At 39.6% G+C, this 12539-nt stretch overlaps 1 protein-coding gene across 1 annotated transcript in view; it reads right to left on the bottom strand.

The window, feature by feature from the left end:
- LOC308374943 (long-chain specific acyl-CoA dehydrogenase, mitochondrial-like) overlaps positions 1 to 12539 on the bottom strand; it is a 60694-nt gene that overhangs the window by 27469 nt on the left and 20686 nt on the right. The gene's annotated exons all lie outside the window — the stretch shown is intronic.

The following is a 12539-nucleotide window of genomic DNA, read 5'->3' as shown; positions in this document are numbered from 1 at the left end:
CGCGGCACCAAGAGGAACCGCGCTTATTAAAGTTTTTATATTCTATTCTATTACTGTTAGTGTTTTACTTATTGTATTTTTAATTAAATCTATGAATTAATTGAGGTTGGAGTTTTTCAAATTTTTAATAAAAACAAATTGCATATCCAAAGATTATTTTTCAATGAGGGAAAAGGTGGAATTGAAAGGATTTTGTGAAAAAAACTAAAATCGGACAAAATTCAGTATTTTTATGATCATAATCTTTCAAATCTCATTGTAATAGACTGGGCTCAATTTGAAGTCCTGACCATCTATATTTTCCCTAAGGGTTACATTTTTGACCACAGCTGTTCTGTTCTGTTAGTGTAATACAGTTCAGGAGTGAATTGGCTATAGATACAAGCGGTGGTCTCAATCCAGACTGCCATAAGGGAAGAAGTGAAAGTATTTGGTTGCACGCTGAATTTCGTTGTATGCGAATACAATGACAATAAAGTATGCCACGTTTCCTGCATTTCCCATGTGCTTTATGTATATTTCTGGTGGCTCACGTTGTTTAAACGTGCTCTTTCGCTACTATCCTGTGACAAAGGGACTGTGCGCATCTGGGTCGCTCATTGCCTTACCTGGATCAGAGAGCAATACATCCATCGAGACCCAGGACTGGTTGTGGCTGTCGCTGCCCTATCAGAGTAGGCTGCCCTATCTGAGTCATGAATGCGTAGTAGTTACCAGATCGTAGTCGCTTGCTTCACTTTGCGACACTGTTACAACGAGCCAGGTAATCCACCAAGGTTTATGATGTTAAGGTTCATGTTTACTGAATTATTAGTTAAGCAGTGCATTTATTACTAGTAACAGTGATACAAAATAGCCCCATATGTTGACGTTGAGCCTTATGCTGTTAACCGTTTACAACACAATTAAATATAACTAGTGCTGTCAAACTATTAAAATATTTAATCGCGATTCATCGCATTTTTGTCATAGTTAACTTAAAATTAATCGCGATTAAATTAATCAAAATTAATCGCGATCGCAAATTTTACCTATTCTAAATGCCCCTTCAATAATTTTTTTCCATAATTTTTATTTTATTTTAATGCTGTTATCAACATGGAAAAGTGGATTGGCTTGCTTTAAGCAATGTTTTATTTTATTGAAAAACAACATTGCTAAACAGGGCGGTACAAAATAAAATTATAGCTAAAGTGCACATTTAAGATAAACAAGGACTCAGCCTATAGTGCAGTTAAACCATGGCTTAATATTTTTTGCTGCCAGCTGCCTGTTGACATTTTCAGACAACAGTGAAGCTCGCTTCTTTTGCACAACACAACTTTTAAAGGTAAACTTTCTATTCAGAAGCTGTTTATCATCCATTTTGCTGTATCGCGCTCATCATTCACTCAAACGTGACGTTAGCGTACTACAAAGTTTGGGAGGGCAAAATAACGTTAATCTAAAAAAAAAAAAAAAGTTTTTTTTTTTTTTTTTACAACGCGTTTATCGCGCGTTAAAATTTTTTACGCCGTTAAAATGGGTTAGTGTTAACGCCGTTAATAACGCGTTAAACTGACAGCACTAAATATAACATTAAATGTACCCGTATTATGCGTTAAGACCAGCCCCATATGTTGACGTTGAGCCTTATGCTGTTAACCGTTTACAAAATTATAAAACATTACGTTCAATAAACCTACATTATGCGTTAAGACAAGCCAGATATGTTGATATTGAGCCTTCTGTCGTAAACCGTTCGTGTTTGAGCATGCGCGATGAGTGGGACTCAGATAGGGCAGCCTCGCATAACATTAATCAAGAAAAAAATGAATGAATATGTGATTGGTTTAAATATCCTTGTCTATTTGTGCAATTGTTATTATCATTGACACCACTTTCAACTGTCAAAACTATCCGTCTAGCTAAATCTGTTGGTTATGAGATTGAACAGCATTTCATATGAAGGATATGTGGTTGATTTAACTCTAAGGCCAGCTAAGCATAGAAGTTGTATTGTGCTATCACATAATTTGAATTTTCAAAATCTAGACGTGATATTCTCATATTTGAATGATAATTCTGTTAATTAAGTCTTGCCTTAAAATGATTATTTACATTGAATTAATTGGAATTCAGCTGTAGGCATATACTAAGAGATCTGTATCTTGGAGACTTATTGCATCCACAATTTAAGTACTGCAAGCTTGACTATAATGCAGTTGTAGACACAACACAGGGCTTGAGAAGGGAAGGAAAGGAGTTTAATGTGGCTATAATATGGACTTTTAAATGTGCCTAAAACTAGACTAAATTGTAATGAGTTTTCGTCAACGAAAACTAGACTGAAACTAAAAAGGATAACTATGACTAAATGTGACTAAAACTAATATGCATTTTTGTCTTAAGACTATGATAGAGATTATTTCCAAACACTGTTAATGACTTAAGAATATGACTCAAGTGCCTTGTATTCAGTGTTGCCAATTTAGCGACTTTGACGCTAAATTTAGCGACTTTTGGACACCTCTGGCGAAAAAAAAAAAATCTAGTGATTTAGCGACTTTCAGGCTGAATCTGTCTGAATCTAGCGACAATTTCACTTGTCTTGTGAGTGACAAATCAGTTGCCCCGCGACACCATACTTGGGCTATCTGTTTGAGTCCAAGGTGGAGGAGCTCAAACTCCCATCCAAGGACGAAGCAAATGTGCGCACAAGATGTGTGCGCAACATCATGGCCCTGGTCCATGAATTGAAGGCGAGGCTCCCTACTCTGACCTTGCAATTGACAGAGCTATGCAGCAATGGCGCACCATACACCTCAGCAGGCAAGTGCATAGATAGACCCCAAGCACCAACCCTTGTGCCCTGGTTGAGAAAAAGTGCCCTTTTTGGCTGGAGCCCAAAACATTTTTCATTCATCAATATTTTTAGAATACAAATTAGTGCCTGTCATCAATTTCCCCAAATGTGTTTTGATATCTGAGGGGGGCATTTATTTGAGTTTTTGTGAGAATTTCGCCCCGACATGCTCCGCGGCATAGACATAGAATACGTATTCTATGCCTACGTCCAAGCCCCCGCTGCGCCTCTCCCTCCTCATCCCCCACATCCCCTAAACCTACTTCTTCACTGACCTGCAGCAGACAAACAGGTAATGACGGTGTTTGTGCAATCCCCCAACGTTGTTTGTTATAAATTAACAACAACATTAGTGCCGCTGAAAACATTACGTTTGAAAACATAACTGGTCTGACGTTTCCTAAAAAAAACTAACTTGATTTCAAAGCATTGTCCAGCTGTTTACTGACGTTTGTCATGTTTAATGGCATTATTTGTCTGAAAGTGCATATTTTGTGTTGTATAAATTCCGTTTAGACAATTTCGAAAGTATGTTGAATTTATGTTCATAAATGTCACGAGAATTCACAGCTGATGATGATGTATCTACACTGCTAGCATTTTAACAGTACATTATTCCTGGTTTAAGTTTAGGATCATATTTGCCTTTTGCGAAACATTTACACACATTTTAATGATCCTGACATGTTGTAAATTCTTAGTGAGCCCTTTGAGTTTAAGGGGACCACCAACTAACTGACACCTGTTAATGTAATGAAATTGCAAAGTTCACGACCTTCTTCCTTAGTTAGAGTGTAATGGTCATGAGACCTTAATCAGTTCTCCAGTTACAAAAGAAAATAAACCCTATCCTTCTCTCCATCCCCAATCCTCAAAGACAAAAAATAATAATAATTCATAATTATTACTATACCCTTAGTCTTCTAATCGGTATGTTTAACTTTTGTTTTCCACCCTCCACCCCCACCCCACAAAAAAAAAACATAAAACAGCATAAAAACCTTAAAAAAAACAAAAAAAAAAACACAACACAACCAAAAAAAAACCCCACACACCACCATGACAATGAAACATACTAAAACAGTGCCATCTATTGGTAAAATGTGGGTAGGGCTGGGCGATTTTTCGATTTCGATTTTAATCGCGATGTAATTTTTTTCCACGATTTTAAATGAGACGTTCGATTAGCCGACGCCTTCAAAAAAAACAACAATGTTTTCACAGACCCGCGAATACAGCGCTGCACGTAACCAATCAGTTGGAAGCGAGCCACATCACGTTTGGTTGTGCAGACACAACAACATACACACATGTGTAGCTAGCAGCGCGAAGCCGCAGTTAAGTTTGCAACAAGACAGTTCAGACTTTAAAAATGAGCAAGAACTCTGTAGACGGGAGTTCTGAACAGCAATTAAATGATAATACTGCCCAGGAGGATATTGTTGAAATGAAGGGTCTGAGAAGTTCGGCTGCTTGGAGGTACTTTGGGTATTTGAAGTCGGACGAACAACAGCGAAATACACTGTGCAAAATATGTAGAAGGAACGTAGCTACTAAAACAGGAAACACCAGCAATTTGTTTCAGCATTTAAGACAATGCCACCCACTAGAGCACGCACAGTTATGCAAGACAGGTAATGCCCCCTCCTCCAGCACCAGTAAAAGGAAGCCATATCAACAGACCATAAAGTCCGCTCTTTCCAGCATCACGTCATATGAAAAAACATCGAAACGACACAAAGACGTTACACACACAATCACACAATTCCTCGCAAAAGGCATGCTGCCAATACGCACTGTCGAAAGGGAAGAATTTAAAAACCTAATGAGAGTGATTGACCCTCGTTATCAACTCCCAGGGCGCAAACACTTCTCGCAGACAACAATCCCACACCTGTATGCGGAGTGCAGAGGGATGGTTGAGAGGGACCTGCGGGCTGTGGCATACTTCTCCACCACATCGGACTTGTGGTCAAGTCGAACTTCCGAACCATATTTGAGCCTCACTGCTCATTATATTGACCAAGACTGGGCTATGAAGAGCAAATGCCTCCAAACGGCATACTTTCCTGAAGACCATACTGCCGAGGCAATTGCATCAGGGCTGACAGAATCGCTTGGTTCGTGGGGGCTAAGTGAAAGCAAACAAGTTTGCATTACCACAGATAGTGGAGCAAATAACTCCTCAAAAAAAGTTCGGAAACATTTCTTCAGTCGATTTTCCCTCCCCTTTAATAATACCAATTGATATTGTATTGTGTATCGTTGGAAATGCCTGATTAGTCACCTTTACAACGAGGTACAACTTGTAAGGATTTTGCAATCGTGGAACGAGCAACACAGCTAACCGTGTGGGTAGTGGCCCAAAAAAATGTGCCAAAACCCCCTGCAATATTCTTCTGTTGGTATTCACTCTTGTTTTGAGTTGCTTGGTGGATTTGATGATTCTCCCACAGTGTTAAGAAAAAAACAACACATATTGACCATTTTTACACTTTATTCATTTTACACTGTCAGGGACCTCAGTAGCATGTGGATCGTGCATTCGTGGAATGAGCAACACAGCTAACCGTGTGGGTAGCATCCCAAAAATGTTTGTCAAAATCCCCTGCAATATTCTTCTGTTGGAATTTAGTGAGATATCGGAATGAGATTCTGGAGCCAATGGCGACCCCATATCTCCAGAATCTGGGACTTAACTCCATCCTCCAGGATGACAATGCTCGCCCCCACAGAGGCAGGATCATCACAGAGTACCTCAAGAACTTGGGAGTGGAGAGGATGGAAAGGCCTGCCGTGAGTCCAGACCTAAACCAAATTGAATACTTGTGGGATCTGCTTGGGCGTGCAGTACGTGCCAGAGTGACCAACGCAACCATGTTGGCTGACTTGCTACAAATTCTGGTTCAGGAATGGGATGCCATCCCAAAGGAGGTGCCAAGCTGTTGTGGCTGCGTATGGATCTTCCACATGCTACTGAGGTCCTTGACAGTGTAAAATGAATAAAGTGTAAATATGGTCAATATGTGTTGTTTTTCCCTTAACCCTCTAGACCCCATAGCGGCCGCTGACGGCCACTCTGTATTCTCCTGTAACGGCCGTTGACGGCCGGCAACGACCAGCATATAATCATGGATGTAAACACTGGAAATGCTGTTGCTGAACTTAATCTACACACCTGATTTAATTCTTTAAGCCTTATTGAACATATTTTTATCTTAAAAGCTATATATTTGTATTTAACTATTTTGAGAAATTATCACTTTATTACGTTATGTGCCTTCGCTGCAGAACAGGATGGTATGAGAGAAAGAGAGCGGAGATTCTCCTAACTAGCTGGCTAATGTAGCCATCTAGTGTTCGAATTACGGGGGGTACCGGGGGACTGCGGTCAAGTCAGCCGACACTCGTGATTTCTTGGTCAAGCCAGCCGACACTCCAGCCGACACTCGCGTTTCGTTTCTTTCTAATGCATCCGTATTCTAAAAATTACGGTAATTGGGCCTAACAAAAAAAAAAGTTTGGTTCCTGTTGGTTGTCAATTGAGGTCATGGGTAGGTAGGGAATTTATTTTATTTTATTTTTCCAGTGGCAGCGAGTGATTTTTTTTTTTTTTTAATTTACAGCAGCAATGGATACTCCCAGCATGTTACACACACACACATTTGTAGTCAAAATATGGAGTCAATACAAACTGGACCATTGGCATTGAAGACATTTCAAGTAATATTTAATTAATACATTTAATAGTATCAACTCTTACAATACTCTGTTGATAGCGACGTTGCCTGGCAATGCTGTCTGCTCAGTTAAGTTTTCAGTGAATAGTGACAAGTTCAGTTCGTCTCCCATTCAGTGGCAAAGTAGTTGGCCATAGCTACTATGTGCCTTATACAGGGCTCTCAAGTTTTGAAGACAGGCAAGAGTGACATATCCCCCCGACCAGCCCGCCGTATTCCACCCGCTCCGCCCCTGCTGTATGCCCACAGACCAGACCCCCCCCCCATATTATTATTAGTGTTTTGTTAATAATAATTGCTTAGACTTGCAGAAAAGATTTGACACATGGCAATGACAATTCCACCAATTACAAAGTATGTATTCGATTTGAGAGAGAGAGAGAGAGCGCGAGAGAGAGAGAGAGAGAGAGAGAGAGAGAATTATGACATCCCACACACCTTGATGGGCACAGTAGTTCTTTTGGCGGCAGATAGAGCACCAGTATTATGAGCTGGTGCTTCCTACAGTAATAAATGGCCATTGAGAGGTCCATTCACTATCAAAAGAGGTCTTGTAGGTGGCTGCTCCTGGACTTTTCTCCCTTTTGTTCTAGCCATCTCTTTCACTGTTTCTTCCACCATTTCATCCACCATCTCCTCCTCCACCACCTGCACTGTCTCTTTCTCCTCCACCTGCACTGTCTCTTCCTCTTCCACCATCTCCTCCGCTAATGTGTTTATGCTCCTTTGTTTTTTACCTGACATCTTTGAAAGACAGATGCAATGATTAATGCATCCACGGCCAGGATATTTATACATGCTATTATGACTAATGAGCTGGCGATTCACAACTCCACCAGGTGTTAAGAAACCTCGGAATCTGAATAGACTGTTCAAGCAAACACATTTACAAAGAATAATGCCAATAACATCATTGAATATAAAGGGCTGCCTGATATTCGTTTGAATTATATCCTATATATATTTTGAATAGGCCTACTCAAATTTATTGTAGCCTATAAACGAAGTTCAGAGTCAAAGCAATAGTCAAAAAGGCAGGCTGTAGCCTAAAACTGTGTTGACTACAAACACTCATTCAAAACTTTTGCTAATTATCTGGGAAATATTCTCTAACTGCAGTCAAGTCATTCCAGGATGCTTTATTTCCATTGGTTGCTGGATTTAATCTTACCCAGATACAAAAGATACATATTTTTCTGATTGGCTATTGTGCACCTCACGGCAGAACTCGGGGGATTCGGGGAGACGCTTGATTCCTCCATGGTGAGGGCAGCGCGGCCAGGTCATGTTTGCACGCTGCGGCACATTAAACAGCCAAGAGGTTTTTTTTTTCAGCCTTAGAAATATGATGTGTGGCCGGCGGGAGTGCGTGACTAAAGACCTAAATGAGTGACTGTCACGCTCAATGCGTGACACTTGAGACAAGCCCTATACATTTCCAATGCTTAAATCATCATTGTTCGACATGTGGGATTGTGTGCGTACACAATGAAAGTAAAGGGTTTCATGAAGTTACGACTATGCTAGGTAGTGTATTATGAGTGCACGTTGCTATTAGTAACGATTAGCATGCTAAGCGGACATTTAGCTATGTTCTTTTGTTGATTCGCTGTAATAAAGATGGGTTCATCTTGTTAAGATTTCGACTGGATGAGCTATGAATGAGATTCATGTTGCCTAGTGTAATGTCCCCTATTCTATGTATCGAGTAATATTAGTTGTGTAATTGTTATCATGTAGCAAATAACTCATGTTTAAGTAATTCAGTGCAGTGCTAATTAGTCCCCATTCTCATTGCAGACACACACATATGTACGATCACATGCATCGTCATGTAATGGAAATTGATGAATGCACATTAAAGGGAGATAAAGAATACTGCTTTGGTAATCGTGGGTCTTTTATATTTCATACCCAATCTAACAATTGTGTTTGTCACGCTATTGCATGGGCAAACAATGGAGACCACACATATATCCACCTTTCTCCCGCAACCATATAACACGCGCTACCGATCCAGTCGTCTGCATGCAGATCTCACGTGAAGACGTTGTTTTCACGAGAGAATACGCTCATCCTTGTACAGGATGAAGAGGTGCTGTACAAAAACGTAATTATAGTCTGCCTAAAAAAAAATGTATTTGTGTTTTTTTTTCTTCCCCAAGCTCATAAAATAATTTGGGTCGCACATAAATTGACAGGGTCGGAAACCGGAACCAAAAAAATTTTTTTGTTAGGCCTTGCATACACGAAGTACTAGTCCAGTCTGACAAGAGTTTCTCTGCTTGCTTGCTTCCTTGATTTTGATCATTTCCATGTTTGAGTTACTGTTACAATTAATAAATACATTATTCCCAACTATGTATGGTACAGTTGAGTTTACCACCAACCTGACTTCACACACACTGAATATCAAACATGTTTATGGCATTTTTCCCAACTTTGAGATACTGTAAAAATGAAATACTCAATTGTTCCCGACTATGACTGATACACTTGTGTTCACCACCACCCTGACTACACACATACTGAATATCAGACATTTTTACTGTACAAAATTGGAGAAATCCATCTCTAAAGATCCCATATTCCACATTGAGAAGATATATATTTTCCATATTTGAGTTAGTTAAAAGGCATTTTTCCCAACTTTGAGATACTGTCAAAATGAAATACTCAATTGTTCCCGACTATGACTGGCACACTTGTGTTCACCACACATATTTGAGTTAGTTAAAAGGCATTTTTCCCAACTTTGAGATACTGTCAAAATGAAATACTCAATTGTTCCCGACTATGACTGGCACACTTGTGTTCACCACCACCCTGAATACACACACACGGAATATCAGACATTTTTACTGTACAAAATTGGAGAAATTCATCTCTAAACATCGTATTTACACCCTAAAATGGTATTTTTCCCAACTTTGAGATACTGTCAAAATGAAATACTCAATTGTTCCCGAATATGACTGGCACACTTGTGTTCACCACCACCCTGACTACACACACACACTGAATATCAGACATTTTTACTGTACAAAATTGGAGAACTTCATCTCTAAACATCCCATATTCCACATTGAGAAGATATATATTTTCCATATTTGAGTAAGGGTGGCTTTACACGACAACGCTCCCGGGTGAAAACGACAAAATATTTTATCAGATGTGCCTTTCGTTTAGACGGCGACAGCGTTTTTGGGGCTTGAAAACGCAAAGAAATGAACCCACCCTCCAGAGTGGAAATCTTAAAAACGCTCCACCGTCACGTTCCCGTCTAAAGGGTTGAAAACGCAAAAGTGTGCTCTGAGCTGCTCACGCTGGCTATCCTTGCCTACCCGTTGACGTCATACCCATGTGCAGTACATCCAAACACCAACAAACGTCAGATTCAACATTATTTTAATGGCCACACATACAGGAAATTAACATGTCGGATTGCTGCCATGCTTTGGTTTTCCGAATTTCGATTTCGCGCTAAGGAGAGAAGTAGAAGGACGTTTCAACGCATGCGCGCGCTCTTGGTGTTGTTGTATGACAGTGCTTCACAGTACCACCTAGCCACCTGGCATGCATACTACATCAAGTTTCACACATTTTTGCGTCCCCGTGTGCATGCAGATTTCCACCCAAAGTCGCTCGTCTAAACGCGAAATAAAAAGTGGGAACGCAACGCCACTTTTGCGGTTTGTGTTCAGATCGTTGTCGTGTAAAGCTAGCCTTAGTTAAAAGGCATTTTTCCCAACTTTGAGATACTGTCAAAATGAAATACTCAATTGTTCCCGACTATGACTGGCACACTTGTGTTCACCACCACCCTGACTACACACACACGGAATATCAGACATTTTTACTGTACAAAATTGGAGAAATTCATCTCTAAACATTGTATTTACACCCTAAAATGGCATTTTTCCCAACTTTGAGATACTGTCAAAATGAAATACTAAATTGTTCCCGAATATGACTGATACACTTGTGTTCAGCACCACCCTGACTACACACACACGGAATATCAGAAATTTTTACTGTACAAAATTGGAGAAATCCATCTCTAAAGATCCCATATTCCACATTGAGAAGATATATTTTCCATATTTGAGTTACTGTAAAATGAAATACTCAATTATTCCCAATTATTACTGGTACACTTCAGTTCACCGCCACCCTGACTACACACACAATGAATATCAAACATTTTTATGCTACAAAACTGGAGAAATTCAACTCTAAAAATCCAATTGTCCATCTTGAGAAGGCATATTTTCAAAGTTGGAGTAAATGTAATAATTGATTGCTTATTTTTTCTGAATATGACTGGTACGTTTGAGTTTGGATGACCTTGACCTCACATAGACTGAAAATAAGAAATATCCTCATATTGGCGAAGACCTTGTTCATTTTGTGAATGGATAATCAACTGTCCTCTACATCCCCAGATTGTCTGTCCAAGATGACACATAAATTCAAGAGCATGCATATTTAATGAAACAGGTAAAAAAGTACCTTTTACATTTTCATATAGGTCAAACATAAAAACAAAACAAAACATACACATGTTGTACATACAACTGAATATGAATAACTCCCTGTCCAGTGTGTACACTCATATGCTCTTTATTGCTCACACAGACAGCAATTCCAGTCACTAGTCTTTGTAACTTCAATCAGAGTCCATCTCTACGCACTGAGCATGAAACCACCGGGAACAGGTGTCACGCTGTATCTGCAAAAGATCAAATTACCCACATTTATTTTCCTCACAACTTCACAATAATTTTACCAAGTGTCTCGTTGCCATCATGGTAAAAACCTGTAATTTGTATTTGGGAATGGTCTAACTTAATATTATCCCACATTTGCTAGAGGGCCAACACAGGGACATGATAAAGGGTGTTACAAGTACTTTAAAAAAACAACTTTTCTTTGTGCTGAGTAAAATAACTTTCCCAGAGTAATATTTCTTTCTTTCAGATAATTTGTTTGTATAATCTTATTTTGTGATACAGTATATTTTACATTAATGTGCTCAAGATGGTATTTGTACTTGTGTTGAAGAACATTAACAGCCATGTGAAACAGACAATTACACATGCGAATTACAATAACTACAAGGCTGCCTACACTATCGTGTTTTTTATTAGCAACACTGGCGTCCCTGTGGCTGAGGTTTGAGCCACAACAACATTCCCTTCTACGACTATCATTTTTTCATGTCATTCCTCATCCTTCCCTTGCTTCCTGTCATCTCTTTGTCGTCCATTTTCAAATAAAAGGTATAAAATGCACAAATAAAATCATTTAAAAAATCACTTACCCAATCTGTCAAGGCAGGTCCTGGACCAGGTGGTTTTGTTGTCGAGCACATGGCTTCCCAAAGTGGAGGGATAAAGGGATTAATATCCTTTCCAACATTATGTCAGATAATGCACTCTTTTCAGGACCTGAAATCTCATTTCAACTTACCCGGCACTTCTTTTTTCTTCTACCTGCAACTCCGCAGCACCTTGCAGGCATACGGAGTCCCCTGGGGTGAAAACATGGTGCCTCATCCAATTCATAAAATATGTGGTTGTTCATCTACCAAAGGCTTGGTCTCTGCTCTTTACACATTCATCTTTACACATGCAGAAAAACCTTTGCAAGTGGATAGTCGCTGGAGCCATGATCTCTCAATTGCACCTTCTACAATCCAATGGTCCATAGTCTGGTCAAAGATTGACCTATCATCTTGTAATCCCAACCACCAGGTGATTCACCACAACTTCGTACATAGACTCTACTGTACTCCTCGTAAATTTTTCTTGATAAAATAAAATCCATTTCCTAACTGCCAGCTATGTTCTTTAGGTACTACAGGGTCTGGGAATGCTGGGGTTAGAGTCTTTTGGAATATGGTATCCAACAGGATGTCTATAGTACTTGGGCGTACAATCCCCTGCTCACCA

Source organism: Sprattus sprattus (assembly GCF_963457725.1).
Source record: "Sprattus sprattus genome assembly, chromosome: 14".
NCBI lineage: Eukaryota > Metazoa > Chordata > Actinopteri > Clupeiformes > Clupeidae > Sprattus > Sprattus sprattus.
The sequence above is the reverse complement of the archived record's forward strand: the minus strand, read 5'-3'. Positions and strand labels throughout refer to the sequence as shown.